The sequence below is a fragment of the Tiliqua scincoides genome, chromosome 9, assembly GCF_035046505.1.
Source record: "Tiliqua scincoides isolate rTilSci1 chromosome 9, rTilSci1.hap2, whole genome shotgun sequence".
Taxonomy (NCBI): domain Eukaryota; kingdom Metazoa; phylum Chordata; class Lepidosauria; order Squamata; family Scincidae; genus Tiliqua; species Tiliqua scincoides.
The window spans coordinates 40,431,202-40,457,991 of record NC_089829.1 but is presented as its reverse complement, the minus strand read 5'-3'; the positions used below and the strand labels follow the sequence as shown (position 1 = coordinate 40,457,991).

The 26,790-nt window shown below is 44.8% G+C and overlaps 1 pseudogene; it reads left to right on the top strand.

The window, feature by feature from the left end:
* The first annotated feature begins 19,140 nt into the window (after positions 1-19,140).
* Positions 19,141-19,260, top strand: LOC136660850 (5S ribosomal RNA; annotated as a pseudogene).
* Positions 19,261-26,790: the final 7,530 nt, after the last annotated feature.

Below are 26,790 nucleotides of genomic sequence, written 5' to 3'. Positions count from 1 at the left end.
GCAGTGGCTTTGTGCTACTCCCCCTCCCCAGTTTGCAAACCCACCAGCAGCAGCTCTTTATGCTCCCATGAGCTAATGCAGGATCTGTTGAGAGCATCATGCATGCATCATCATGACCACCCTGGGCACTGCAGTCTCTGCCTACACCACTGCTGAAGGGGAGATGAAAGGTGAGGCAATCACAGGTGTTTTGTTTTTTTCCAGTGTGATTTGTAAGGGGAAGGGAGTTGTGAAATGCATATCAACACCTTCAAGTAAAAGATTCAGGGCTTGTGGTAGGGGCACATCTCTGTTTCCAATTCGGTGACAGTAATTTAAAACGGGAAGGGACAGCATTGGCAGTGAGATGTGACCCTCCGTTGACTGCACAGAATTAAGCAGGACATTTCAAGATATTTCCCTGCACCAATTCCTCAAAGAGTCTTTCACCAGCCTCCAAAGACAGATTTACAAAGAGCACCTTATTGTTCCTTGGTTTTTATCTCCTGTTCTTTTTTCAAAGCAACAAATTTCCATCTGCTGCATTTAGAACTTAAGCTGTCCCTGAAATCTAGTAAATTAAAAGTGTTCCTTCTAGATCTGTCACAGTACCCATAAAACTTCGACTTTACATGCTTCCCCGACTTGAACGTGCTGTCTCTTCTCTGTTCACCTAACCTGCCCACGTCTTCCTTCATCGGCCACCCAAAAAACAATAAACTTTAAAACAATACAAACACCCAGACATTCAACCCTATGGTAAGCAGGGATATGTATTCATTTGCTAAAAAATGGCAAGCTGATCCAAAGATTAGAATTCATTTCTCTTCATTATGAAACAAACGAGGGACAAAAAAAGGATTCTTTCTCATAATTCATTCAATGCCCAACCTGCAGCATGGCACCCACCTTCAATAGCCCATCAGGTGAGAGGAGTGAGGGGGTTCTCACCCAGTGGCAACCCATCAGGGTGCATAGCCACTCAGTCACTCTGCCACTTCTTTCATTTCACATGAAGTGGAGCTAAGAAGGGGTAGAATATTGCGGTACAACCGAATGTGCTCATTTTGGAAAGGGTGAAGGTTAGTGGCATAGCAAGTGGGGGGCAGGGGCTGGACCACCCTATGTGGTCCACATAGGCCACACCCTCCCCTCCCCACTTCAGGAGAACCTGAAAGTGACATCATGATGCATGATGTCACATGATGTCATAGTGTGACCACCCTGGGCTCTGCAGTTTCTGGCTACACCACTGCTGAAGGGGAGATGAAAGCTGAGGCAAGGAAGAGAACAGAGATCACCCCATAACAGTGAAGAACAAGCAGATATGTGGGAGACTAGAGGGTCCTACTGGTCATTATGGGGCTTAGCCAAAGCATTCTCTCCAAAGGCAAATTCTGTAGTGGGAGTTACCTAATCTAGGAGCTCTAATCCTGGCTACTGTGCATATCTGAGCACTTTTAGTTATGCACTACCATGATCTACCTGGGTCAAAACCCATTTTGGTGTCCTGACTCACCATTTGGAAGATCCCTGTTCTGGAGTACACTCAGCAATCCTCCCTTCATGCACACTGTAGGTTCTCAAACTGTGGATCGGAAACTGATGGGTCACAACCTGATTTTTGGTGGGTTGCTGGGGTTCCCACCTGGTTTTTGGTGGGTGGTGAAAGGCTAAGCAGAGCCTCCAATGTAAACACAGGTAATGACAAGATCAGATAACTAATTACCTCAAGCCCTGAGGCTGTTCAAAAATCAGATAGCTGCTAATTACCCTGCAAACAGCTGAGCTCCTGGAGTTTGCAAGATAACTGCTAATTGCCCTGCAAAGAGCTCAACTCCTGGGGTTTGCAAGGACCTGAGCTCCTGCACTTTGTAGGCTTGTGTAAATAGAGGGAGATGAATGTGTCTATGGCTGCAATCCTAACTACGCTTTCCTGAGACTTAAGCCCCATTGAACAAAATAGGACTTGCTTCTGAGTAGACATGCATAGGACTGTGCCCTTATGATACCTGCTCATAAAGAATTAAAAAAAAAAAAACCCAGAAAATAGTTCTTGTTTTCTGGGGAGAAATGTGGGAAAGGAAGGAGAGCATTCATTAAAGTTAATTAGGGCTGCTTCATTATGAGACTAGATTGAGTTTTTTGTAAATAAAAAATTGAAATATTATTTATAAGTAAACAGACATTATTTCTTTACAGATCTTTTTTTTTTAAAAGTTTTGTAAACCCAGTGGCATAGCTAGAGGGGGTGCAAGGCACTAAATTTTGCAGGGAGCCTAACTGCAGTGTGCATGAGGCCCCTCCCCCTTCCCTTTGGAACCAGGTGTATGTCTCCATTTTGCTCCCTCCCTCCTGGAATGCCTCCAAAGGGGAGGGGAGGAGCTGCTTGCTTACCAGTGAGGCTCCCTGCAAAACTTAGTGCTTTGTACCCCCTCTAGCTATGCCACTGTGTAAACGTAGGTGGGTGCCGATAAGAGTGTCATTTTAAAAAGTGGGTTCCGGTGCTAAAACTTTTGGGAACCACTGCTGTAGGAGAAGAGGGGAAGATGCGGGCAAACTATAGGGACGTTCAGCCAACAAGTCACCGGGCCCTAATGGCATCCACCCAAGAGTTATTAAGGGATTGAAGAATGAAGTTGCTGATTTCTTGACGAAAATATGCAACTTGCCCCTCAAAATGGCCGCAGTGCCAGAAGATTGGAGGATAACAAACGTCACACTGATCTTTAAAAAGGGAAAGAGTGGGGGACCCAGGAAACTATAGGCCTGTCACCCTAACATCTATACCGGGTAAGATGGTGGAATGCCTCATCAAAGATAGAATCTCAAAACACATAGATGAACAGGCCTTGCTGAGAGAGAATCAGCATGGCTTCTGTAAAGGTAAGTTTTGCCTCATGAACCTTATAGAATTCTTTGAAAAGGTCAACAGACATGTGGATGCGGGAGAACCTGTAGACATTATATATCTGGACTTTCAGAAGGCATTCAACATGGTCCCTCACCAAAGGCTATTAAAAAAACTCCACAGTCAGGGAATTAGAGGACAGGTCCTCTCATTGACTGAGAACTTGTTGAAGGCCAGGAAACAGAGAGTGGGTGTCAATAGGCAATTTTCACAATGGAGAGAGGTGAAAAGCGGTGTGCCCCAAGGATCTGTCCTGGGGCCGGTGCTTTTCAACCTCTTCATAAATGACCTGGAGACAGGGTTGAGCAGTGAGGTGGCAAAGTTTGCAGATGACACCAAACTTTTCTGAGTGGTGAAGACCAGAAGTGATTGTGAGGAGCTCTAAAAGGATCTCTCCAGACTGGCAGAATGGGCAGCAAAATGGCAGATCTGCTTCAATGTCAGTAAGTGTAAGGTCATGCACATTGGGGCAAAAAAATCAAAACTTTAGATATAGGCTGATGGGTTCTGAGCTGTCTGTGACAGATCAGGAGAGAGATCTTGGGGTGGTGGTGGACAGGTCGATGAAAGTATCAACCCAATGTGCGGCAGCAGTGAAGAAGGCCAATTCTATGCTTGGGATCATTAGGAAGGGTACTGAGAACAAAACGGCTAGTATTATAATGCTGTTATACAAATCAATGGTAAGGCCACACCTGGAGTATTGTGTCCAGTTCTGGTCGCTGCATCTCAAAAAAGACATAGTGGAAACGGAAAAGGTGTAAAAGAGAGCGACTAAGATGATTACTGGGCTGGGGCACCTTCCTTATGAGGAAAGGCTACGGCATTTGGGCCTCTTCAACCTAGAAAAGAGGCGCCTCAGGGGGGGACATGATTGAGACATACAAAATTATGCAGGCGATGGACAGAGTGGATAGAGAGATGCTCTTTACACTCTCACGTAATACCAGAACCAGGGGACATCCACTAAAATTGAGTGTTGGGAGAGTTAGGACAGACAAAAGAAAATATTTCTTTACTCAGCGTGTGGTTGGTCTGTGGAACTCCTTGCCACAGGATGTGGTGATGGCGTCTGGCCTGGATGCCTTTAAAAGGGGATTGGACAAGTTTCTGGAAGAAAAATCCATTTCGGGTTACAAGCCATGATGTGTATGTGCAACCTCCTGATTTTACAAATGGGCTATGTCAGATGCAAAGGAGGGCACCAGGATGAGGTCTCTTGTTATCAGGTGTGCTCCCTGGGGCATTTGGTGGGCCGTTGTGAGACACAGGAAGCTGGACTAGATGGGCCTATGGCCTGATCCAGTAGGGCTGTTCTTATGTTCTTAACAAAAATAAGTTCATATTCATCACATCACTTTGCCATACCTACTGTTAGTGCTGCATCGGGAAAAGGAAGATGAACATTAGCAACCCAGCAGGAACATCATGACGGAAAATTATTGCTAAAAATCCCATCTGCAACATGACAAAGAAGTTATGGATGCTTAGAATGCATTCATATCTGTCCTTGAATGGAACCCAGAAAATGGATCCAATATAATGAGAGTTTGTCTCCTTTTATCCCTCTATGGGAAATAAAAAAAAATTCACGGGCAGGGGGGATAGTAGTATCTTAGTGTTCAGCCCGAGACATCTGTTTTATAACCCCATTCCATTTTTGCTATCTGGCTATCTATTCCATTTTGTTATCAGGTGTGCTCCCTGGGGCATTTGGTGGGCTGCTGTGAGATACAGGAAGCTGGACTGGATGGGCCTATGGCCTGATCCAGTGGGGCTGTTCTTATGTTCTTAACTACAATTCCCAGGAAGCCTTGCAGGTCTCTTGTTATCTGGTGTGCTCCCTGGGGCATTTGGTGGGCTGCTGTGAGATACAGGAAGCTGGACTAGATGGGCCTATGGCCAGATCCAGTGGGGCTGTTCTTATGTTCTTATTTGCAGCCATCTTCTGATCAAACACATGGAGCATTTTTGAAAAGCCAAACTGTTTCAAGGCTTGACAGGCTCTCCTTCAGTAAAGATTTATCAAAACCAATTCCATTGGGAAAGAAAAGAAACTGGCTCTCCCTTTTTTGCAAATGCAGACACCTAGCAAGGCGCACTCCCGGTTGTTACTTGAAGCGACCCTGCTGTTCATCTCATGAAATTCAAGTGCATTGCAATGAATGTATGTATGTACATACATTCATTGCAATGCACTTGAATTTATTTTACACAATGGTCCAGCATGTAGGGGCTTGGTGGGGGATGCCAATGAAGAGAATGTATATTACAAAGACCTATGAGATTGACCCTTTTTGCTGCTCCCCCCTTGCAATAGCCATGGGCTGTCAATCAACTATGGAAGTGGAAGTGTCAATATGCCACCTACTTCTTCCTGACTTGCTCTACCTTTTTGGGGACTCCAGCTGTACCACCATAACACCATGTTGCAAAAGCATGGATGTACACCAGGTCTTCCCATCATCCCCCAAGCCACTGGGGCACAAGGTCAGCTGCTCCTAGCAGGATGAAAGCCTCTCCACCCTGAGGCATCATTGGCCCTTTCCTCACAGGGCTGGGCCATGTAAAGCTGGGAGTGGGGATGGGGAAGAGACTGACCAGGAAGGGAAGGGGTTGGTGCTTTATAAGGCACCCAGAGCCAATGTTAAGGGTGTCTCTAGACAGGCTACCTGAGTCTGCTCCCCTTGGGCTGGGCCAAGCCCAGGGAGAGAGCCAGGAGTCAGGTAGAGGAGGAAAGAGAGTGAAGCAATTCCCCCCACTGTTGAACTCTGGAGTTCTGGTTGCTGAGCCAGCAACCTCCTTTATCTATTCATCTTTACCCTGGGGCCAAAAATGACCCAGACACCAATGGACCACATCCTTCTTGCAGCAACTCTGCCTGTCATGGAGGAACTTACACCACCACCTCTCAGCCAGGAATGGCCTTAGGAACTTCAGAGTGTAATTGGAAATGTTTTTTTCTGTAGGGCTCCAAGTTCACAGCCAAGGTCCAAGAATTTTAGAAAGAGAATCAAATTTATTGTAGACTTTATCTCTCTATTGTAGAATGGAAAAGAACCAAAATGTGCACTTAAAAAGTGCACATTTGAGCTCCCCAAATAACAGCTGATTAAGAACATAAGAACAGCCCCACTGGATCTAGTCCAGCTTTCTGTATCTCACAGCGGCCCACCAAATGCCCCAGGGAGCACACCTGATAACATGAGACCTCACCCTGGTGCCCTCCCTTGCATCTGGCCTTCTGACATAACCCATTTCTAAAATCAGGAGGTTGCGCATACACATCATGGATTGTACCCCGTAATGGATTTTTCCTCCAGAAACTTGTCCAATCCCCTTTTAAAGGCATCCAGGCCAGTCGCCATCACCACACCCTGTGGCAAAGAGGTCCACAGACCAACCACACGCTGAGTAAAGAAATATTTTTTTTTGTCTGTTCTAACTCTCCCAACACTCAATTTTAGTGGATGTCCCCTGGTTCTGGTGTTATGTGAGAGTGTAAAGAACATCTCTCTATCCACTCTGTCCATCCCCTGCATAATTTTGTATGTCTCAATCATGTCCCCCCTCAGGCGTCTCTTTTCTAGGCTGAAGAGGCCCAAATGCCGTAGCCTTTCCTCATAAGGAAGGTGCCCCAGCCCAGTAATCATCTTAGTCGCTCTCTTTTGCACCTTTTCCATTTCCACTATGTCTTTTTTGAGATGCGGCGACCAGAACTGGACGCAATACGCCAGGTGTGGCCTTACCATAGATTTATACAACGGCATTATAATATCAGCCGTTTTGTTCTCAATACCTTTCCTAATGATCCCAAGCATAGAATTGGCCTTCTTCACTGCCGCCGCACATTGGGTCGACACTTTCATCGACCTGTCCACCACCACCCCAATTAATTAGTTCCAATTAATGCTTTTCAATCCTTCTTTGGAATTAAATATAGGATAGTACAGAACAGAGCGGGGGTGGAAGAACGTATGGGTGCCTAAAACTTTCCTATCAATAGGCTTTGGGGTCCCTGGAGAGTTTGATTCATGATTAAGCTGATTTTATGGCGAAATGCTACCATTTTGGAGAGCGGGCTGTGAAACAACGGCGAGACCTCCAAAGCTAGTTGCTTTCTGCTGTCAAGCTGCTGCCATTTCCTTCTACCATTGGGACTGGAGTGGGAGATCCCCTGTTGACAGTTCTGTTGGCCCCGTGCCATGAGACGTCAATGTTCCCCAAATGCTTGCAAGTATATCTGTGGCCATCGATGCCCTTCTCCAGCACTGCCTTAGCAGCCATGCCTCAGGATCTCACATTGTTTTCTTCTAAAGTGCATCACTGCTGTCGCCAAGGCTGGTTCTCTTTTCACAAAGCGATGGGTTGTGTTTTTGTAGCTAATGTGTATAGACCTTCTTTAGACTCCAGACTGTAGCTTTTATTTTATTTGGTTTCTTCCAAAGAGGAAGGGGGGGAACCCACAAAAGGGCATCAATCACTCTGCTAGGAATAAATTCTAATTCCCAACCTTCCAAACAGATTTTAAAGGTCACGGATGTATAGAAATATTCAGCTTAATTTTAAAAGCGTTCATTGCTCTTGCCGGAGAGAGTGTGTCATTTAGCCTTTTCCTCCCTCTTTTTTTTTTTTAAGTGGCTATTTATAATCTTTAGTGATCCTGGTTCACATTTTAGAGCGGGGAATGTTGTAGGGAGGCAGCATATTTTAAGGGGGGGGGGAACAGTCCAGGAGGGATATAATTCAGATTTACTTTTCAGGCAAATTCATTTGTAATATTTGCAGGATGCCAGTAGGACATCTTCTCCAGTCCTATTTTCAGCAGTCAATTTCCATGCTGGGAACACAGAACACATTTTTCCTCCCTTTGAAAAAGAAACAGTAGACAGTTACAAGTACTTATTTGAACAGAAGAACATATGGCAGGTCTTGCTGGATTAGGTCCAAGGCCCATCTGTTTCTCACAGTGAACATAAGATTATAAGAGAAGCCTTGCTGCATCAGGCCAAGGGTCCATCTAGTCCAACTTCCTATGTCTCACAGATGCCTCTGGGAGCACAAAAAACAAGATCCTTGTATCCTGTGGCAACTCCCTTGCATCAGCCATTCAGAGATGGCTGCCTCTAAAACCTGCAGGTTGTAAGGCAATCATCATGATTGTGAAAAATGTAAACAGTGGCCCATCAACTGCCTCCAGGAAGAACATAAGCAGAAACGGATGCTTCTCTTCCACCCCTGGTCCCCTGCCATGGGTATTCAAAAGCAGACTGCCACTGAACCCAGAGGTAGCACATAGCTATTATGTCTAATAGACCATCTTTTTGGCCAGTTCATCTCTACAAGGGGCCTTATGATGATCGTTAAAGAACCTGAGTTGCTTTAAAAGTGGGTACAACAAAGTCATGGATGGTCTATCAATGTCTAATAACCCACTTTTAAAGCAACTCAGGTTTTTTAACGATCATCATAAGGCCCCTTGTAGAGATGAACTGGCCAAAAAGATGGTGGGAAGCCAAATCATATTGAAATTCCTGTGCATCAATGCAGCTTGCTCTGTATCCCATGGGGGAATTTTGCAGTCTGGAGGCTGGAGGTCTCTTCAAAATAAGAGGACATTTGTCCCCTTACCCAGGGGAAATCACCAGCCTTGGCAATAGATCTACTTGGAGTTGCACCTGTGAAATAACTAGCACAAGCCCAAATAGATCTATATTAAAGGATCTGACCTGGAAAGAGGGATAGGATATGGTGTGCACCGCTGCTGCCAATCCCGCCCTCCTCCTGGGCCTGATCCACCCACCTCACCCCCTCTCCCCCACCTCATTGATCCCCACCCTTCCCTCCCTTGACCCTTCACAGCCCTGACACAAGCAGGATGGCACAGGCCTTCCCGCCTGCGCTACTAACTCCTACACTGTTGCAATCAGTGTGTCAGCCTGCATTGGCGGAGTGCGCACTCCGCTGGGGCAAACAGAGCATAGGATTGTGCTGTGAATCTTCTTCAAGGAAGACAAGTCATTTAATATTACATTCTGCTAACAGAGCCCAAGGAGTTTGCATGTGTGCCTGTATTTGTAACTCTCCAGAAAAGAGTGGGAGACAACACACACACAAACACCCTTTTCTTTGTATAGCTGTTGCTGTTTATTGTTTGGCAGGTATTAAATGTCAAACAATTGCAAGGATTTTTTTTTTTAATGTGTCTAGCAAGTGAAAAACCACTCTTGACAAAAACCTATTAGCCCAGCCAACTATAAATAAGGAAATAAACTAAATAAATAAAATATGCAGAGACATCGCAGGTAATGCTTTGTTAATGGAGCCATCCAGGAATGCATAAAATAGGTCTGTCTGCTGAGTTAGTTAATGTGTATGAAACATAAAACATGGATTATGCAAGGGTGTGGGGAGGGGGCATGCTAAATGGATTAGCAGCTCGAAGAGATGAAAATTCAATTACCTCCCACCAGGATTGAAGGACTTATGATCATTTAGGTCAGTGGTCTTCAGTCTTTTTCATGCCATGACACCAATGTATAAATGAATACAGTATAAGACTGGAGACCCCACTATCAATCCCTTATCTCCTCCCAGGACCCTATCTGTCCACTCCCATCCCATCGCTGTCCACTCCCCGCCCTCATAATGCCTCCCAGCACTGTTCACCAAAATACTTCTCAGAATAGAAAAAGTTACCATGAAGCCTGGTGCTGGTGAAAGCTATTTTAGCAGAATTGCTAAGTATCTGAGCAGTCTGGGAAACAATCCCTTGGTCCCTGAAAAGGTACACAAGGTGCCTCCCCCTTTACCTGGTGGTGCTATAGTACAGGGTGACCCGTCCAAATATCTCAACTCCCTTCTAATGCCCGCTTTTTGGCTAATTAATACCCTCTTTATCTCTAGAACAACCGCTGTGGTGTGCAAAGGAATGAATACAGAACTCCTTATCTATAGCAACTACCCAAATTTATTGCTATGAACACAGACACTCCCTGCAAGTCCTCTTGTCCAGAGGCTTTCCCTCCCCAAAACTCCACTTAACTCAGTGGGTAAAGGTCTGAAGCCTCCAGTTCAAGTCCAATCCGGTCTCCAAAGCACAGTCCAGTCTTCCCAGTCTTCTGTGTCCGCCAGCAGAGTCCTGGCAGTCCTCTTCTCCTGTAGGTCTGGGTCAGGTAGCCTTCTTGGTCTGGTTCCCTCCAGGTCAGGTAGCGTCTCTCTCTGGGTCAGGGTTCGGGTTTCCCTCTGGGTCAGCGTCCCACTTCTGGCTCTCCCTCTGGGTCAGCGTCCCACTCCTCGCTCCTTTGGTCCTTCTGAAGCTGCTTTTTATCCTTTCTGTCCCATTCAGTGCAAATGCAGCTCAGCTGTGAGCTACCTCCTTAGCTCATTCAAAGTCCCATCAAGGTCAAATGAAGCTCAGGTGTCCAACCAGGTCTCTATTGGCCTTGATTGATTACAGCTGTGGAGCCAGCCCTGCCCTTCCCAGAGCTATCAAACAACAACAACAACAACAGTATTTATATACCGCTTTTCAACAAAAAGTTCACAAAGCGGTTTACAGAGAAAATCAAATATCTAATGGCTCCCTGTCCCAAAAGGGCTCACAATCTAAAAAAGATGCAACACCAGCAGACAGCCACTAGAAAAGACATTGCTGGGGTGAGGTGGGCCAGTTACTCTCCCCCTGCTAAATAAAAGAGGAGCACCCGCTTGAAAAGTGCCTCTTAACCAGTTAGCAGGGGTTAACTGCTAACAGTTAACAAAACATCTGTTAACAGATAACAAAACAGTTATCAAACAGCTGTCAAAACATGGGATCACTGTCAACACCACATCATCCACCTGATGATCTTCTGATCTTCCATTACACAGGGGTCTTCAAACATTTTGGCAGGAGGGCCACATGACAAGGTGTCAAGGGCCAGAAAATAAATAAATTTACATGTAACATTTAAATAACTTTAAATAAATAATAATGCATTCGAGAGGGAAGGGGGAGGAAAAGATCTTGCAAACAAGTTCAAAGCACTTTCAAATAACAGAGGGAAAGGGAGGGAGATCTCCTTGCAAACCAGGGGGCTGATGGGTCTCCACAGGCCAGATGGATGGTGCCCAAGGGCTGGATGTGGCCCATGGGCCATACTTGGGAGACCAATGCTCTAGTTAGTACGGTGATCTTCAACCTATTTCATTCCTGTATGTTGCCACAACCCCACAACTGAGGCTTCATGATCCCATTAGGGTCCCGACCACAAAGTTGAAGAACACTGATTTAGGTAATCTCAAATTCTGAGAAGCAAATGTCAATGGAAACCAGAAAGGCTGGAGGTATCTTGGAAGAGTTCACTTTATTTGCTTTGCCTAAAGATCTTCTGCAGAAGATGGAAGCAAGCTCCTTAGTTTAGAAACATCTGGAGTGAAAGGGTCAATTAAGTGATGGATATCATGGGGGAGTGTTATCCAAAAATCATTTAGGCTGCAATCCTAACCCCACTTTCCTGGGAGTAAGACCCATTGAATACAATAGGACTTTCTTCTGAGTAGACCTGGTTAGGCTTGTGCCATTAGACGGATAAATTATCAGAAAGGTAAACTGAAATGAGGACCCAAAATGAGAATTGAAACAATGCAAACATTGGAAAGGGAGAAAGAGAATGCACGTAATCAAGAGTGAATACAGGTTTTGAGGCCTTTAGTAATCCCCCACCCCCAAAAAGTTCAATAAGTATTACAGTATTAATGGAGAGTGCAAAGGGGATGTTTTCACATTATTTGGGGTAGGGTATTTCCTTATGAATTGTGTCTTAAGACATCTAGAAATGCCACTATATAACTTTTTTATATTCAAATAATTTTTATTTGAAGATTTAAAGGATGCCACATCAATTAGTTGAGTATATCCATTCCAAGCGGATTAAATTTCTCTTGTTGCAATCAAATTACATTACCTGAAAAATTTCAAAGAAAGGGTTTGATCTAAAGAGCCCTTGAGTTGCAGAACAACAGCACAGGGGGAAAGCGTTAGCCTCCCCATGCACTGCTATTTGAATCAGGATTAGGCTCCCATAGCTGTATTTGGCGGGGGGGGGGGGGCCAGTGGCATAGCTCAAGGGGGTGTCAAGCACTAAGTTTTGCAGGGAGCCTCAACACAGCATGCAAGTGTTTGGAGAATGACCCCTTTGGAGTCATTCTGGGTGGAGGGCGCAAAACAGAGGCTTAAGCCTATGTGGAATTGCTCTGAAGGGGAGGGTCCCTGAAAAACTTAGTGCTTGGCACCCCCTCTAGCTACGCCATTGGTTTGTGTGCTTCTGGTTGAAAACAAGACCATTAACATTGCAGGTCTACTTTGTAGATACTGAGTATCATCATTTCTGCTCCATATAATTGGCTGCCCTGGGGAGGCCAAGGAAACTCACATAGAATTTTGTTGGCATCCTTCAGTCTCGGAAGACTATGGTGTCATGCTCTGAATGGTGGTTCTGGAACAGAGTGCCCTCTCCAGTGCACAAAGCCTGGATAAAGTAGGTATGGAGGATAGGCTGTTACCCATGCAGCAAATGCCCCCTCTCCACGTCGCTGAAATGGTCCAATGGAAAGGCAGAGGCCAATACGGTTGGTTCCAGCGGCGTCGCAGGAGTTGCCAGAACGTGACTGTGTTCAGCCATGAACTGCCTCAGGGACCCCGGCTGCGGATTTTGCCTCGAGGTTGACTCCTGAAGCCTTTTCCATAACTGAATGTAGCCACAAGGCAGTGGAGGTTTGGGATCAGAGTTTTCCTTCTCTCAGATGAGCTGCCTTCCCAGGCTGACGAGTCCCATCTACCCGGTGCGTAGATAGAACCCACCTATTTCACAGAATAGTGACATGAAAATATGTAATGAATTTCAGAAGACATCATAGGAAATAAAGAAGATATAGGGTTATTTTTTTCCCCCAGTGGTAGCAGTAACATCTAGTTCCCCCCTAGGACTGACAAACAATGTAATCCGTTGTCTGATCAACGATGCACAGAAAAAGCTGTTGCAAAGCTTTATTACCCCATCTCCTGGATTGTTTATGCTTTAGCTATGTCACACTTGTTGCAGAGAAAGCATGTGCAAGGGATGAGATCCTGATTTTGAGGGCCACATATATGCACTATGTATGGTCTCCACCCCATCTGTCCCTGTGAAAAAGGAAAGCAATGGTCAAACAAGAATTGGACTGGGAGCCTTCTGTCTGCAAAGCCAAGGTCCCTTGTGGTGATCCACCTAAGGCTGAAGACTGAAGGCCAAAAAATTCATGTTTGAACATGGCCCCTGGAGAAACCTCCTGGCAGAAACCCCCTGAAGACCTTTTACTTGACTTAACAGAAGCTCATTTGGTTGAAAATTCTCAGATCTTTCTCCTCCAGAGGGACCTCGAAATTGGCCTGCAATTTTTACCACATTTTGAAATGTTGCTACCCACCCTCATGGCCAGTCGTGGTCAAATATGTTTAGAAGTACAAAATGAATGCTCAGAACATCCAGTGAAACACAGAGAGCCATAACTAAGTATCTAACATGAATTATACATTGTGTGGGGAAGGACTTCCTTTTGTCCTTCCTGAATCAATGGCCGCTTCCATTGGGACCAGGTGAGATGTCTGGAACAAAGGACATCTGGAGAGGAAAAGACCACAGAAGTATTGGGAAATAGATCTGGGAAACAATAAGGAGAGCATTGCCATTTCCCACTACAACTCTTCTTGTTAAACTGGCAAACATTTGCAAATGTCTTCTGTGTTTATTACATAGAAACTATTGTCTTCTCCTTTGACAGCATATCTGTAACCTTCAGGGAAATTATATCTATGCTACAGTCAGCAGCACTGTTCAATTCAGGGCAAAAGATTGCTGGCAGAGGAACCCTATACAGTACAGGCTAGTAGAGTTCCAGGATTTTGTCAACATATTGCAGGGAACTTGATTCAGCTGAAATATAGTCAAACCTAATCCACAAAATGTCTGGCCACTTTTCTCTTTGCCATACGGTTTCGAATCTTTATGTCTATTGCCATTAGCTCTTAAAGAAGGGCGGGAATGTATTCATCTATTTTGTTTTGTTTTATTTGTACTGCATTTGTTATAGGGAAGGTTGTTCTGATATTCTGAAGGCTGCCCTCTCTGGTGAGATAAGACTGCCATCTGTAGTTCATCCGTGAAATCGCTACCATCAGACAGAACTCTCTCTGCTTGGGAATGGATGTTGTAGAATTTCACTAGATTCACTTTTTCTCAACCAATTTTTTCCCCCTTCAACTTCTAAATGGAAGAATCAATTAACTAAAATCTCACTGGTCAAATTTCAAGTGTTGTTGTCATTCATTTGTATCTCTCTCTTGATTTGCTAACATAGCCAGCTTGCTGTCCAGTCTCCCTCATTATAAAAAAGATGCATATTTTGTTGTGAAAGATGTTGTCGTGTGCCATGCAGTTTCATGATCCTCCAGACTTTCCACTGGAGAACTCTTTGGGAATGCCTCTTCCCTTCCCAGATATGTGGTGGCACCAACTGAGATTAGCATAGACTGAGATTTTCTGATTACCTTTTGGGGCCAGGTAGGAATTTTTTGTTCCACTCCAGATGGACTTTTGGAAGGTAGGGTTTTTTGCCTACACCAGACTGTTCTAGAGGTAAGTGTTACCCAGGGCTGATCATGAATGGCAGGGATAGTTTGGGAAACAGGGAGTAGGAGAGGGAATCTGGTGTCTGAGACAAGTGAGAGTGTGAAGGAAAACCACAACCAACCTCAAGAAGCTCTCTGGCTGCAGGCTGGTGTCCCCTCAGGCGTGAATTACAACATCTATCTTAAAAGCTGCCTGGCTTGGTGTAGGTGGAACTATTCCAGATCCTTGATCCCCTTTTCAGGGAGTGGAAGTGAAAAGCTGGGGTCACTGAGAGGCTATTCCTAGTTGGAGCCAAGGTGGTTCTGCCCAGGGGAGTCTGGATACATTAATTGTCTCTTCCAGGGTTGGTGCCTGCATTGGGGGATGTCTTATTAGTTATTAACTGATGGTGTTTCCTAATCAGTACATGTGGCCCAATTTCATTTCAAGTCACCTTGTCTCATACTGTTTGGGGGGAGACACTGGACAAAGAGCTGTCACTTTCTCAAGGGAGTGTGAAGTGGAAGCCCACCAATTTCATTGAAGCATTCATTAGAGAGGAGGAATGGGCAGCCCAATCCTTCTCAACTCCCTCTGGAGCAAAGCAGGAGTTTTGGCCCCTGGAGGCAACCTGGGGGGTAGGGGAACATTTGTTCCCTTGCTCTTGTGAAAGCCTCTGCCAGCCCACTGGGTCTACGTGGACCTGTGCCAGCTATATTGCTGCTGCAAGTCTGCATGGACTTGGGGTTGGGAATCAAGGCCAGGAAGTGGGATAGTATATCAGCATGCACCACTCTCACCAGTACCTCCCGCTTTCCTGCCCCAATTCAACCTCCTCCCTACCCCATCCCCACCCTCTTCCTCCCCCTTTCCACCCCATTCTGTCTCTCCCCACCTCCCTCCCACACCCTGTGTGCTTCCAGTCCATCGGCATGCAGGCCTGATCTCTCACCTATTGTGGCAGTGCGAACGGCTTGTCGTGTATTGTGACAGCTGTAAAAGGCCCGAATACGACTGGGTTGTAAGACTTGTGTGTGTGTGTGTGTGTGTGTTGGTTCACTCCTGCTTCTACTTTCGTTGGTAAGTCAGATACGGTTTGCCTTCCCTGCAGCCATCACTCATAAGGAAAGAAATGCATTTAAGGATAAGGAAGTTGGGATTTGCCAGAATGAAACTCTCTTCTTTTTAGCACGCATCGAAACATGAGTTAAACATTCCTTTGACGCCATACACGGAGTGAATCAAGACAGGAAAAGAGAGCAGAAATTATTCAAGTCTGGGGAGGGGGGAGGCAGAAATTGCTACAGGCAACCCCTTCACAGATTGTTACTCCAGTCAGGATGATGATATGACGGTTCTACCTCTCCTGCTGACATTCTTATAGACTCTGTTACATTATTTACTTCTCGTAACATAACATTCTATTACAGCTCCTTCAAGGCCTGCTGCTATTCGGAGTTGGAAGGCGGGGGGAGGAAGAGAGATTCCGCTTGCCCATAACTCTGGGCTTCCAACTCGCTAATGCAACTCTGGGGAGATCGCTATTAAGAAGACGGATACCTGGTTCCTATTTCATGCCTCATTTTCTGTTTCGGAAAAGACAGCAAACCTAGACCGTTGAGCTTCTGTTAAGTCAAAACATTGCGCTGGATGCATTGTGATGTGTCTTTGAATTAATACCTATGGAATGGCCAAGCTTTCTGGTTTTCAAGAACAATTTGTAGCCTGTGGATCTGACTGGGCAATGTGCAACTAAGGGGCAATTCAGACATCACACAAAGCTGGCTTTGAAGCCGGATTTCATGCAGCATCCCTGAACATCAGATGCATGCTCCTTCCTCTTGGGTTCAGAGCCTGTTTTATTTGGGAACAGTAGTTGGAATAAGCCAGGATGGGCCAGTATCAATGACATGGCTAACCCTGGCTTGTTGGAACCTTAAGTAGGATTATTATGTCCTTTGCATACTGCTGGGAGAGAGAAGCATGCAACCTCAAATCAATGGCACACAATACCAGGGTTCGATCCAAACTGTGCATGATGTCCAAAATGGCTCTGTGTGTTGGTGATTTGCAATTAACACTGGTCCAGGTGTGGAGGTGAAGAAAGCTTGCAGGTAAACAGTTCAGTTACAAAATATCTGAACTGAAAACGCAGGTTTTTTGCAACTAAGCCTGAAAAGCAGGTTATGTTAAGCCTGTCATTAGCTGGCAGGCTTATGGCCCTGAATTGTTCTTTTTTGATAAGCAGTAACCACCAGGTTACTGGAACAACACAGTCCTGGAACGTGCTGGAATCCCTAGCATGTATGCACTACTGAAACAGAGACGCCTGCTTTGGCTCGGTCATGTCGTGAGAATGGATGATGGCCGGATCCCAAAGGATCTCCTCTATGGAGAACTCGTGCAAGGAAAGCGCCCTATAGGTAGACCACAGCTGCGATACAAGGACATCTGCAAGAGGGATCTGAAGGCCTTAGGAGTGGACCTCAACAAGTGGGAAACCCTGGCCTCTGAGCGGCCCGCTTGGAGGCAGGCTGTGCAACATGGCCTTTCCCAGTTTGAAGAGACACTTGGCCAACAGTCTGAGGCTAAGAGGCAAAGAAGGAAGGCCCATAGCCAGGGAGACAGGCCAGGGACAGACTGCACTTGCTCCTGGTGTGGAAGGGATTGTCACTCCCGAATCAGCCTTTTCAGCCACACTAGACGCTGTTCCAGAACCACCTTTCAGAGCGTGATACCATAGTCTTTCGAGACTGAAGGTTGCCAACTACTAACCACCAGGAGAGGATGCTGATGAAGTCTCCTGTGTTGTTTTCACCCAAAGATAGTTTCAAGGGGGAATAGGTGCCAGGAGATTATTTTCAGAAGAAAACCATATCAACTCACTTTCTCTGTGTGCTGTGTCCCTGAAGTCAAATTTTCCCCCCTATGGCTCTCAGGCCAAAAGTTTTGCCCATACCAAATCAGTAGCATCTCTATCCTGACACTCATTCTTATCTTATGGGCAGGAGGTCTGGTCTAGAGGGTAGAGCCTCCGTTTGCCTGAAGATAACATCCACAGGTTGCCAGTTCGAGGCCACCGGCACCTTGAAGCAGCTGACAAGCTGAGCCGAGTTATTCCATCTGCTTTGAGAGTGGGAGGATGGAGGCCAGAATATGACACCAGATCAGAAAGTAACATCTGACATGTTGTGGTTCTTGAAAGATAGAACCTTCTTTCAATTGTAAAAATCCTACGGGGATTTAAATAGCCTGCCTATGTAAACCGTCTTGAATGAAGTCTGAAGAGAAATCTGACGACCAAGAAAAGCGGTATATAAATACCTGTATTATTATTATTATTATTATTATTATTATTATTATTATTATTATTATTATTATTATTATTATTATTATTTATCTTCCACTCTGTCCCTGTCTTCCAAGAGAAGGAGAAGTGAGACTGGCTAGGTAGGTGCAGCCTTCTGCCAGAGGTGAATGCTTCAGCCTGCCTTGCAGATAGGCCAACCTTGAATGAAATAACTGGCTGATCATGGTTTAATAAACTCAAAAGGCCAGGTATGGCTATCATCTAACTAGCAGACTGTGAATTCATGGTTAAAGTTTAAATAGCTGAGTGGTTATAATGTGCTATAACCTGCAGATAACTCTGGTGTAATTTGGTACATAAATGCTAACAACTGGAATCCCCTTTTATTTATCTGAAAGGCTAGCACATTCATCAACTTACCTAATTAAAATTTAGCAATTAATGAGCGGGGGGGGGGGGCAAAATGCCACAATGAGGTCAGAAGCAACCTAAGCAAACTTATCATAAATGCAGAGCACTTTAGAGTCTCCAAAAAGTTCATTCTTTGCTTAATTAACAGATCTAATTACAGTCCTGACATCACGGAATGCAAAACGGTCTCTTCAAAAGACAAGAAGTCAAAGGTTTAATAGAGCAGATAACAGTCTTTTGCAGCTCATGGAGACAGAGCTTCGTAAAAGGACTGGGGCGGGGGGGGGGGGGAAGAATGGGATGGAAATTTACCAAGCAGTCAACAGCCTTGATGCAGTGGCTTTGACAGAAATTAAAGCTAAGCAATACGCAGGGATCCCAGTGTAGCAAAGGAATTCAGAAAGAATAAGAACCCCTGCATATCTTGGGATCTGGACTAACACCAAGTCAAGGCATTTGATCATCTCCTTTCTTAGCAAGATGTTTGTTTTCTTCTGTGACCTCTGCTGGCTGCTTGTGGGGGAAAAAAATGTGCTTTTACTTCATGTCAGTAGCAAGTTTTCTAATTATCACTTTATTGATGTAAAATGCAAAAAAAAGGTCATGTTCTCTCTCTCCCCCCTTTCCAATATTAAATAAGGATATGTAAGGCAAAGTCATCTATATCTTGATGCTGGCTAACAAAGAGGTTTGGCAGTGGCATAGTTAGAGGGGCTGCAAAGCACTAAGTTTTGCAGGGATCCTTGCCACAGTGTGCACGCAGCTCCTCCTTCTCCCTCTTGGATCCATTCCAGGCAGTGGGGCAAAATGGAAGCGAACACCTGGCTCTGAATGGGAGGGGGAAGGGCTGCCTGAATGCTGCGGTGAGACACCCTGCTAAACTTAGTCCTTTGCACCCCCTCTACAGCAACTGTTACCTTGCACATGCCCGATCTTGTCTGATCTCGGAAGCTAAGCAGGGTCAGGCCTGGTTAGTACTTGGATGGGAGACCCCCTGGGAATACCGGGTGCTGTAGGCTTATACCATAGTCTTTCGAGACTGAAGGTTGCCAACTATTTGCACCCCCTCTAGCTATGCCACGGGGTGTCGGAACATTATTACAAAAGAGATGATAAAGTATTCCGCTTTAGCTGTACAGTGGTGGGAAAGAACTGAAATGGAAACTTAGCAGACTCAAGATGGACTCTTCGGCTGAGAAGACTTTTTACAAACAGCACAAAAGAGAACTTGCAACAGCACAATCCTATGCATATCTACTCAGAACTGAGCTCCACTTATTTAAATGGCCCTTACTCTCAGGTCAATGTTTATAGGATTGCAGCCATATAGCCCACAAATCATAAGCACGAACACCATGGGGAAAAAAATGGTTGGCTAGTTTAGTTTATATAGATCAGTTGTCTAGAGCAGGGTTGTCCAAAGTTTTTGGCAGGAGGGCCACATTGTCTCTCTGACACAATTAATTATTGTGGGGGAAAAGAATTAATTTACATTTAAAATTTGAATAAATTTACATACATTTACATAAATGAATATATTAAAGATGAACTTATATGAATGAATGAAGGTCTTGCAATAGCTCAAGGCCTATAAAAGGCCTTGCACAAAGCAAGGCTGGCCTTTCCTTTGCTGCTGCTACTGCATCGCAGATGTGAAACACCAAGCAGTGGAGGAAGCCCTCACCCCACAGCTCACGCGAGAGGTCAAACAGTCGCCCTCATGCTGAGAGCAGTTGTGTCGGGCCAGTGCGGGCTCCAACAAATCTCTGGAGGTTCAGAGGCTCATTGGAGACTGGGGGCTCCCTGAGGGCCACATTGAGAGGCCTCGAGGGCCACAAGTGGCCCTAGGGCCGGGGTTTGGGCACCCCTGGTCTAGAGGTACATTTTGCAGAAGCTCATCATATCACACACATCCATTACATGCCCTGCTAAGATAAGTACAACATATATATATAACTTCATTTGAGTGCTTTCTTCTCTTACTTTTATTTATAGGTGGAACCTCAGTATCCACTGGTTTGGCATTCGCTGATCTGACTCACCACTGATACCGAGGTCCACCTTTAAATGCCATGTAAAAAGGGAAAAAGCACCAAAATCCAATTTCCTACCTTCATGCTGTTAAATAATTATAATTTCAATCTATTAGATTCCATTATTCACCCCATAGGTGGCTGAATGCTGTATAGCATCTAATCCAATGCATTCTGGTGTGGCGATAGAGAAGCAAGAAATCTGTAAGTGGGTCTTTAAAGCTATTTTTCCACTGATTTGGTATCCACTGATTTTTTAATACACTGGGGGTTCCAGAATGGAACCCTCATGGATAACAAGGCGCAGTCTGTATTTCAGTTGTTTAACTTGAATTCATTTAACGATGTAACAATGTCATTTCATCCCATACTCCTGGGAGAGGCTTTTTATAGTTTAGGCAGTAATGTGTAAACATTGCAAAATGGGAGTTTTAAAACAAAATTCTCCCATGTAAACATAGAAGGTATTCTAGAATGCAAGCCTCCGCATGTTTCCTCAGAAGCTCCACTTAAGAAGAGTTACTCCCCGGTACATTTGCATAGATTTGTAGCTGGAGCTGTAACATTAAGCTATATACTTGTCCTTCAGGTAGCCCTTAGGAAAGATAATGGTCTAGATCAGTGGTTCCCAAACTTGCTGGGGTCATGTTATTTTTAAAGATTGTGAGCCTTTTGGGGACAGGGATCCAATGATTGATTTTATTATGTAAACCATTTTGTGAACTACTCTGGTTGAGAAGTAAATATTATATAAGTGTGCTTAGCAATAAGAATAATAGTCATATAAACACATGATGATCTACACTTGTGTACACATTATCTTCCCCATGCACACAGTAGTACATAAAATCTGTACTCTGCATTTTATTTGGGGGGGGCAGGATCAAGGTCCTGGTTGACATTTAAAAGGAATGTACACAACAACATGTTACTGCTAGAGCACCAATTTTCAACCAGTGTGCTGCGGCATTTTGGTGTGCCGCAAATGGGCCACAGGTGTACTGTAGGAGTTTAGGGAGGGTCATTTATGAATAGTGTCATTGGGGGATGTGAGGACTCCTCCCCACCACCACCACCAGCAGCAGTGTGGTGTGCTTTGTCAATTGTCAAAAAGCTGATGGTGTACCTAGACGATTTGGGGGCTGGGGATAAGAATAGGCCCTCGGTCAGGCTGTACTTGTCGGAAGAGGCTACTAAACAGCCACTGGGTAGATGGGACTCATTAGCCTGGGAAGGCAGCTCATCTGAGAGAAGGAAAACTCTGATCCCAAACCTCCACTGCCTTGTGGCTACATCTGGTTATGGAAAAGGCTTCAGGAGTCAACCTCGAGGCAAAATCCGGAGCCAGAGTCCTTGAGGCAGTTCATGGCTGAACACAGTCACGTTCTGGCAACTCCTGCGACGCCGCTGGAACCAACCGTATTGGCCTCTGCCTTTCCATTGGACCATTTCAGCAACATGGAGAGGGGGTTTTGCTGCATGGGTAACAGTCTATCTTCCATATCTACTTTACCCAGGCTTCGTGCACTGGAGAGGACACTGTTCCAGAACCACCATTCAGAGCGTGACACCATAGTCTTCTGAGACTGAAAGATGCTATCAGTGTGCCATAAGATAAAAAAGGTTGAAAATCACTGTGCTGGAGACACCAGTATGTGCACACTATGGAAAATATGGACTAGTGAATTGGCCAAGATGCTCCTGCTTTAAAATATTAATTGGAGATCAATGCAGGGACAGGAACAGAAACTGCCTATCCTCTGGGTGAATGTGCTTTCATCAAACTCCCACTCGGTTCATAGATTCAATTCCTTGAAGAAAATTCTCCCCAGGAATCCTCAATGGAACCAGCAATTTGCGATTCATGTATCTCTTGCTTTTCTCCTTCTAAATGAGATTTTTATCCAGCTGTGTATTTTTTGCTCTTCACATTTCCAAGGGAAAGTTTGTTGCCAAAAACCCCAAAACCTGCTTTTCTTATTGTCGGAATGCACTCTGAAGATGTTAATCATCCGAGCTATAAATCCGAACAGAAAGAGGTAAGATCTGCTTTTTTCTCTCTCTTTCTCCTCCGCTTTGCTTTTTTGGGGGCAGTGAAGAGCTTTCAAGCTTCAGACAGTATGCTTTATTAATAGTAATTCAAGCAAGCAGAGTTGTTAGCAGTAACGTATAGCCCAAAAATGCGAGATGAAAGGGCAATAAATCGGCGTCCAGTGAAAAAAGACCAAGCAAAACAAAAAAAATCCCCACATTTAGTGATCAATCAGCTTTGGCATTTTAGATTTATACACTGAGTTTCGGCCATAAAGCGTAGGTAAAATATTTGGCCTCTTCAGCGACAATCCTTTTTATAAAGACACAACAGGGAAAGAACTTACAAAATGCCTTTGAACTGCCTGTGTAATTCCTCTTATTTTTATCTTCCTTTTTTCCTGTGAGTTTGATTGTGGAAAACAACAATAACATCAGATCGCCTCCAAAAATGGCCTTGATTTCTTCTTTTCTAAAGGGTGCACTGTCCTTGAGCTCCATGTCTGTTCCCTACTCACAGAAAAATTAAAAAAAAAAAAAACCCCAGCCAGCTATGAAAGTTGCCAAGAATTTTGCAAAGTACTAGGCTTTTTTTTTTCTTTTTTTTTTTTTTTTGGAAGAAAGATGATGGCAACATAAGAGATTTATTAAATTATGCCTGCATAGAGAAAATAACTAGAGAGAAACTTGTTTTTCCCCATTTTTTTTCTAATACTAGATATCAGGATCAGCTCCTGAACATGACTGACAGTTGATTCAGAACAGATAAATGGAAGTCTGTTTATCTTCACACAATAATAACCAACATATGCAACTAATGGCTATAGTGGAATGTGGTGATGGGTACTGATTTTCAGCCCAATCCTGTGCATGTCTACTCAGAAGTAAGTCCCATTAGAGTCAGTGGAGCTTGCTCCCAGGAAAGTGTAGATAGGATTGAGCTGTCTGACGGTTTTAAAGCGGGGTTGTTTTCATGAACATATTGAGCTAACAGCATCTATAGCTATTCACCAGTGGCATAGCTAGAGGGGGTGCAAAGCACTGAGTTTTGCAGGGAACCTCACTGCAGCTTGCAAGCAGTCCCTTCCCTTTGGAGCCATTCCGGGTGGTGGGAGAAAAACAGAGGTAAACGCCTGGCTCCGGAGGGGCCACTTGCACACTGCGGTGAGGCTTTCTGCCAAACTTAGTGCTTTGCACCCCATCTAGCTACACCACTGCTATTCACCATAATAGTGGAATAAAGCTTCCATGTTCAGGGGTAGTTTATCTTTGATTACCACTTGCTTGGGCAGTACAGAAGGTGAGCGATAGCATAAATACCTTGCTTGTGGGCTTCTGATTGGCCACTGGTTGATCCACCGGGGATCTTGCCTTCTAACCAAAAACTTTTCGTTATAGTTCTTTGTAAAATAAAACCAACACATCATTTTTGGTACAGCTTGCTCACCTATCAATCAGCTACAACAGTATTTTGTGCCTGATCTCTCTCTCTCAGACCTCCAGGCCCTCTAGTGTTATCTGAAAATATGTAAGAAATATAAGGAATTCTTCCTCAGAAGAAGAGCAACCATTGCAGTTGGGCAATGTCAAGAGGTTTAAGAGAGTTTAATGGCACAAGCCTATCCTGGGACAGTGCAAAGTCACAAGCACAGTGTCTGATACATCCTGTGCACTAATCAGGAACCTGGAGAGGAAAAATCAGGCTGATCAGTCTGGCCTGGAGAGGTAAGAAATTGAAAACTTGACTTACCTTCTCAGCTACTGCATGGTGCCTGATGGAACTCCACAGATCTATGCCAGCTCAGTAGCTGTACTTCCGAGGAAGGATATTTGGGATATGGCAGTCACTGGTGACACTGTTATCTGCCCTGTCTTGCCCTTCTGTCAATGAAGTCCCACTGGTGGCTATTCTCCAATGTACTGTCGGAAGCACACAACCTTCAAATGCAGCACTGCACAGGTGGAGAGCCTGCCATGCCACCAGACCTTGTGGTATGCCAATGTGCTGTGAGAATAGGAATGGCTGTTAGGCTGTAATCTTATACATGCTTAGCTGGGAGCAGATTTCATTGATCTCAATGGGACTGACTTCTGAGTAGAAATGTTTAGGATTGGGTTGTTGAAGCACTGTCTTAGGCAAATCCTAAGAAATTCCCTTTGAACACAATGGGGCTTCTTGCCAAGAAAGTGTGCCTAGGATTGCAGTCTTAATCCACACCATCAGTTGCTTGCGTGTCACTTTACTATAAGCCCTCTGCACTTTGGTTTGCAATGAGAACGTCACAAGTATTTATTTCAAAGCATTGCAAGAACAGAGTTTCACCTGGACAGAGCATCTCAGACCAAACTAGTTCTGGCAAAACCTTAATGAGGATTACAAATGACAAGGAAAAAAAAATATTCTTCCTCACTCATAAAAGATCTTGCGGTAACTCAACAAAGTGAATTAGCAGTAAGTTCAGAACAGGCAAACAGAAAGGATGTCTTCATACAAAGAGTAAGTAACTTGTAGAATTTTCTACCCAAAGGCCAAATGGCAACTACTAGCTTCAAGGGTTTAGTGTTTAGTGCTTCAAATTTGTAGTGCGTTGGTCCTCCGAGATTTCCGGACCAGGATGTGCCTGAGGCCGCAATCCTATGTACACTTTCCTGGGAGTAAGCCTCACTGAATATAATGGGACTCACATCTGCGTAGATAAAGATAGGCTTGTGCCAGAAGCTACAATCCTAGACACACTTCTCTGGGAGTACGTCCCACTGAATTCAATGAGACTTCAGAGTAGACATGCCTAGGATTGCACTGGAACTTCAGCTATCGAGCCCTATATTTTTGGCTTCCAGTCTTGCCTGCAGATATATTCCTGCAGGGGTTTCTCTGCAGTCTTTGTATTAAATAAAGGTGTCGGCTGGTTTAGCAGTCTCTGATCTTCCCTCATGCAATGTAATAGAATTCATCAGGGAGACATTTATGGGGCCTATGGCCAATAACTCTTAATAGATTGTGGGAAGGTCCATCCCTCAGTGGTAAAGCACACATTTTGCATGCAGAAGGCTCCAACATCAATCCCTGGCATCTTCATGCGGGCATGTGAAATACTGTCCCAAGCCAGAGGGAGGCTATAACAGGCTCCTGTGTAGGCCAGCACTAGCCTGAGAGTGTTGTCGTTTTGTCCTTGAATTGTATTTTATGAATATTTTGCCAGCTGCCTTGGGAATTTACTTTGGCCATGGAAAGGCAGGGTCTACATTCTTTAAACAAACAAAACCAACAAATAATACCTTTCTGAAACCCCAGAGAGGCATTGCGAGTCAGTTTAAGGCCAGCCTCTTGTTGAACTTCCAAGTCCTTTCATAAAGACTTGCTGGATTATTAAGGCCCTTCTGTTCCCACCAACTACTGAACCAACACAAAACACAACTGCGGTCTCCAAGAAAGCTGCCTCCTTTAGCATGGTTTTGGTGACCGCGCTCATGATTCTGGGTTGACTGACAGCCATGGTAGGCAATGGGAGCACTGCATTCCAGATAGGGCAGGGTCAATCAGGTCTCATTGCCTTTAATCGTGACGCTTTTCATGCTTTTTCACACAGTGTTCAGCTTGGGGGGACCGAATTCCCCATGTTGACAGAGGTATCACTGACTCAGAATGTCTCATCAATGTCTTGGTCTTGTTATAAATGCTTTAACAATGTAGCTTATGAACAAATATATAGGCATTTAAGGGAATGTCGTCACAAATAGGTTATACTTGGAGTAGAAACAAAATGTACTGCCTGTATAAGAAAGTTAGAAGTATATAATGACAGGAACCTGGGCAGAATTATAAAGGAAATTTTAAAGTAGTACCAGCTCCTAGGAAATTGTGGTGACACAGTGCCATCTAGTGGAAACATAAAAAATATGTACATACAATACATCTATCAGCACATCACCTTGCTGACCATGTTGCTGCTGTGGTCTTCTTCCCGCATAAGGAATGTTTGCTTCCAGACTGGCCCCAATGCTTTGGAGACTCCAGCTGTCCCATCACAACCCTGCTAGGGGATCAGCCACCAGCACTGCATGGCCAACGCATGACTATACGTCCAGTCCTCCCACTGTCTTCCAGGCCCTTAAGGCACAGAGTTAGTTGCTCCTCACAGGATTAGGGCCTCCCTACTCTAGGCCATGCTGGCCATTTAACCCCAAGGTTGGACCAGGTGGAGCTGACAGTGGAGATGTCAGATAGTCAACCCTGGGAGGCCCCAGAGCTTCATAAGGTACGCAGGGCCTTCCTGATCAGAGCTGCTTCGGTTCTGATGTTTGGCCAGGGCTGGTCAATATTTCAAGCAACCCCACTCAAAATGTCTCAACACCTTTGGTTCACTCATCTGTTGCATTAGCCCATCTGGACTCAGTTGGTTTGCAATTGACAGGCCCCAAATGCCTTAAATGCCTATATATTTGTACATAAGCGTCCTCGGTCAGCCCCCAGTATCCATTTTA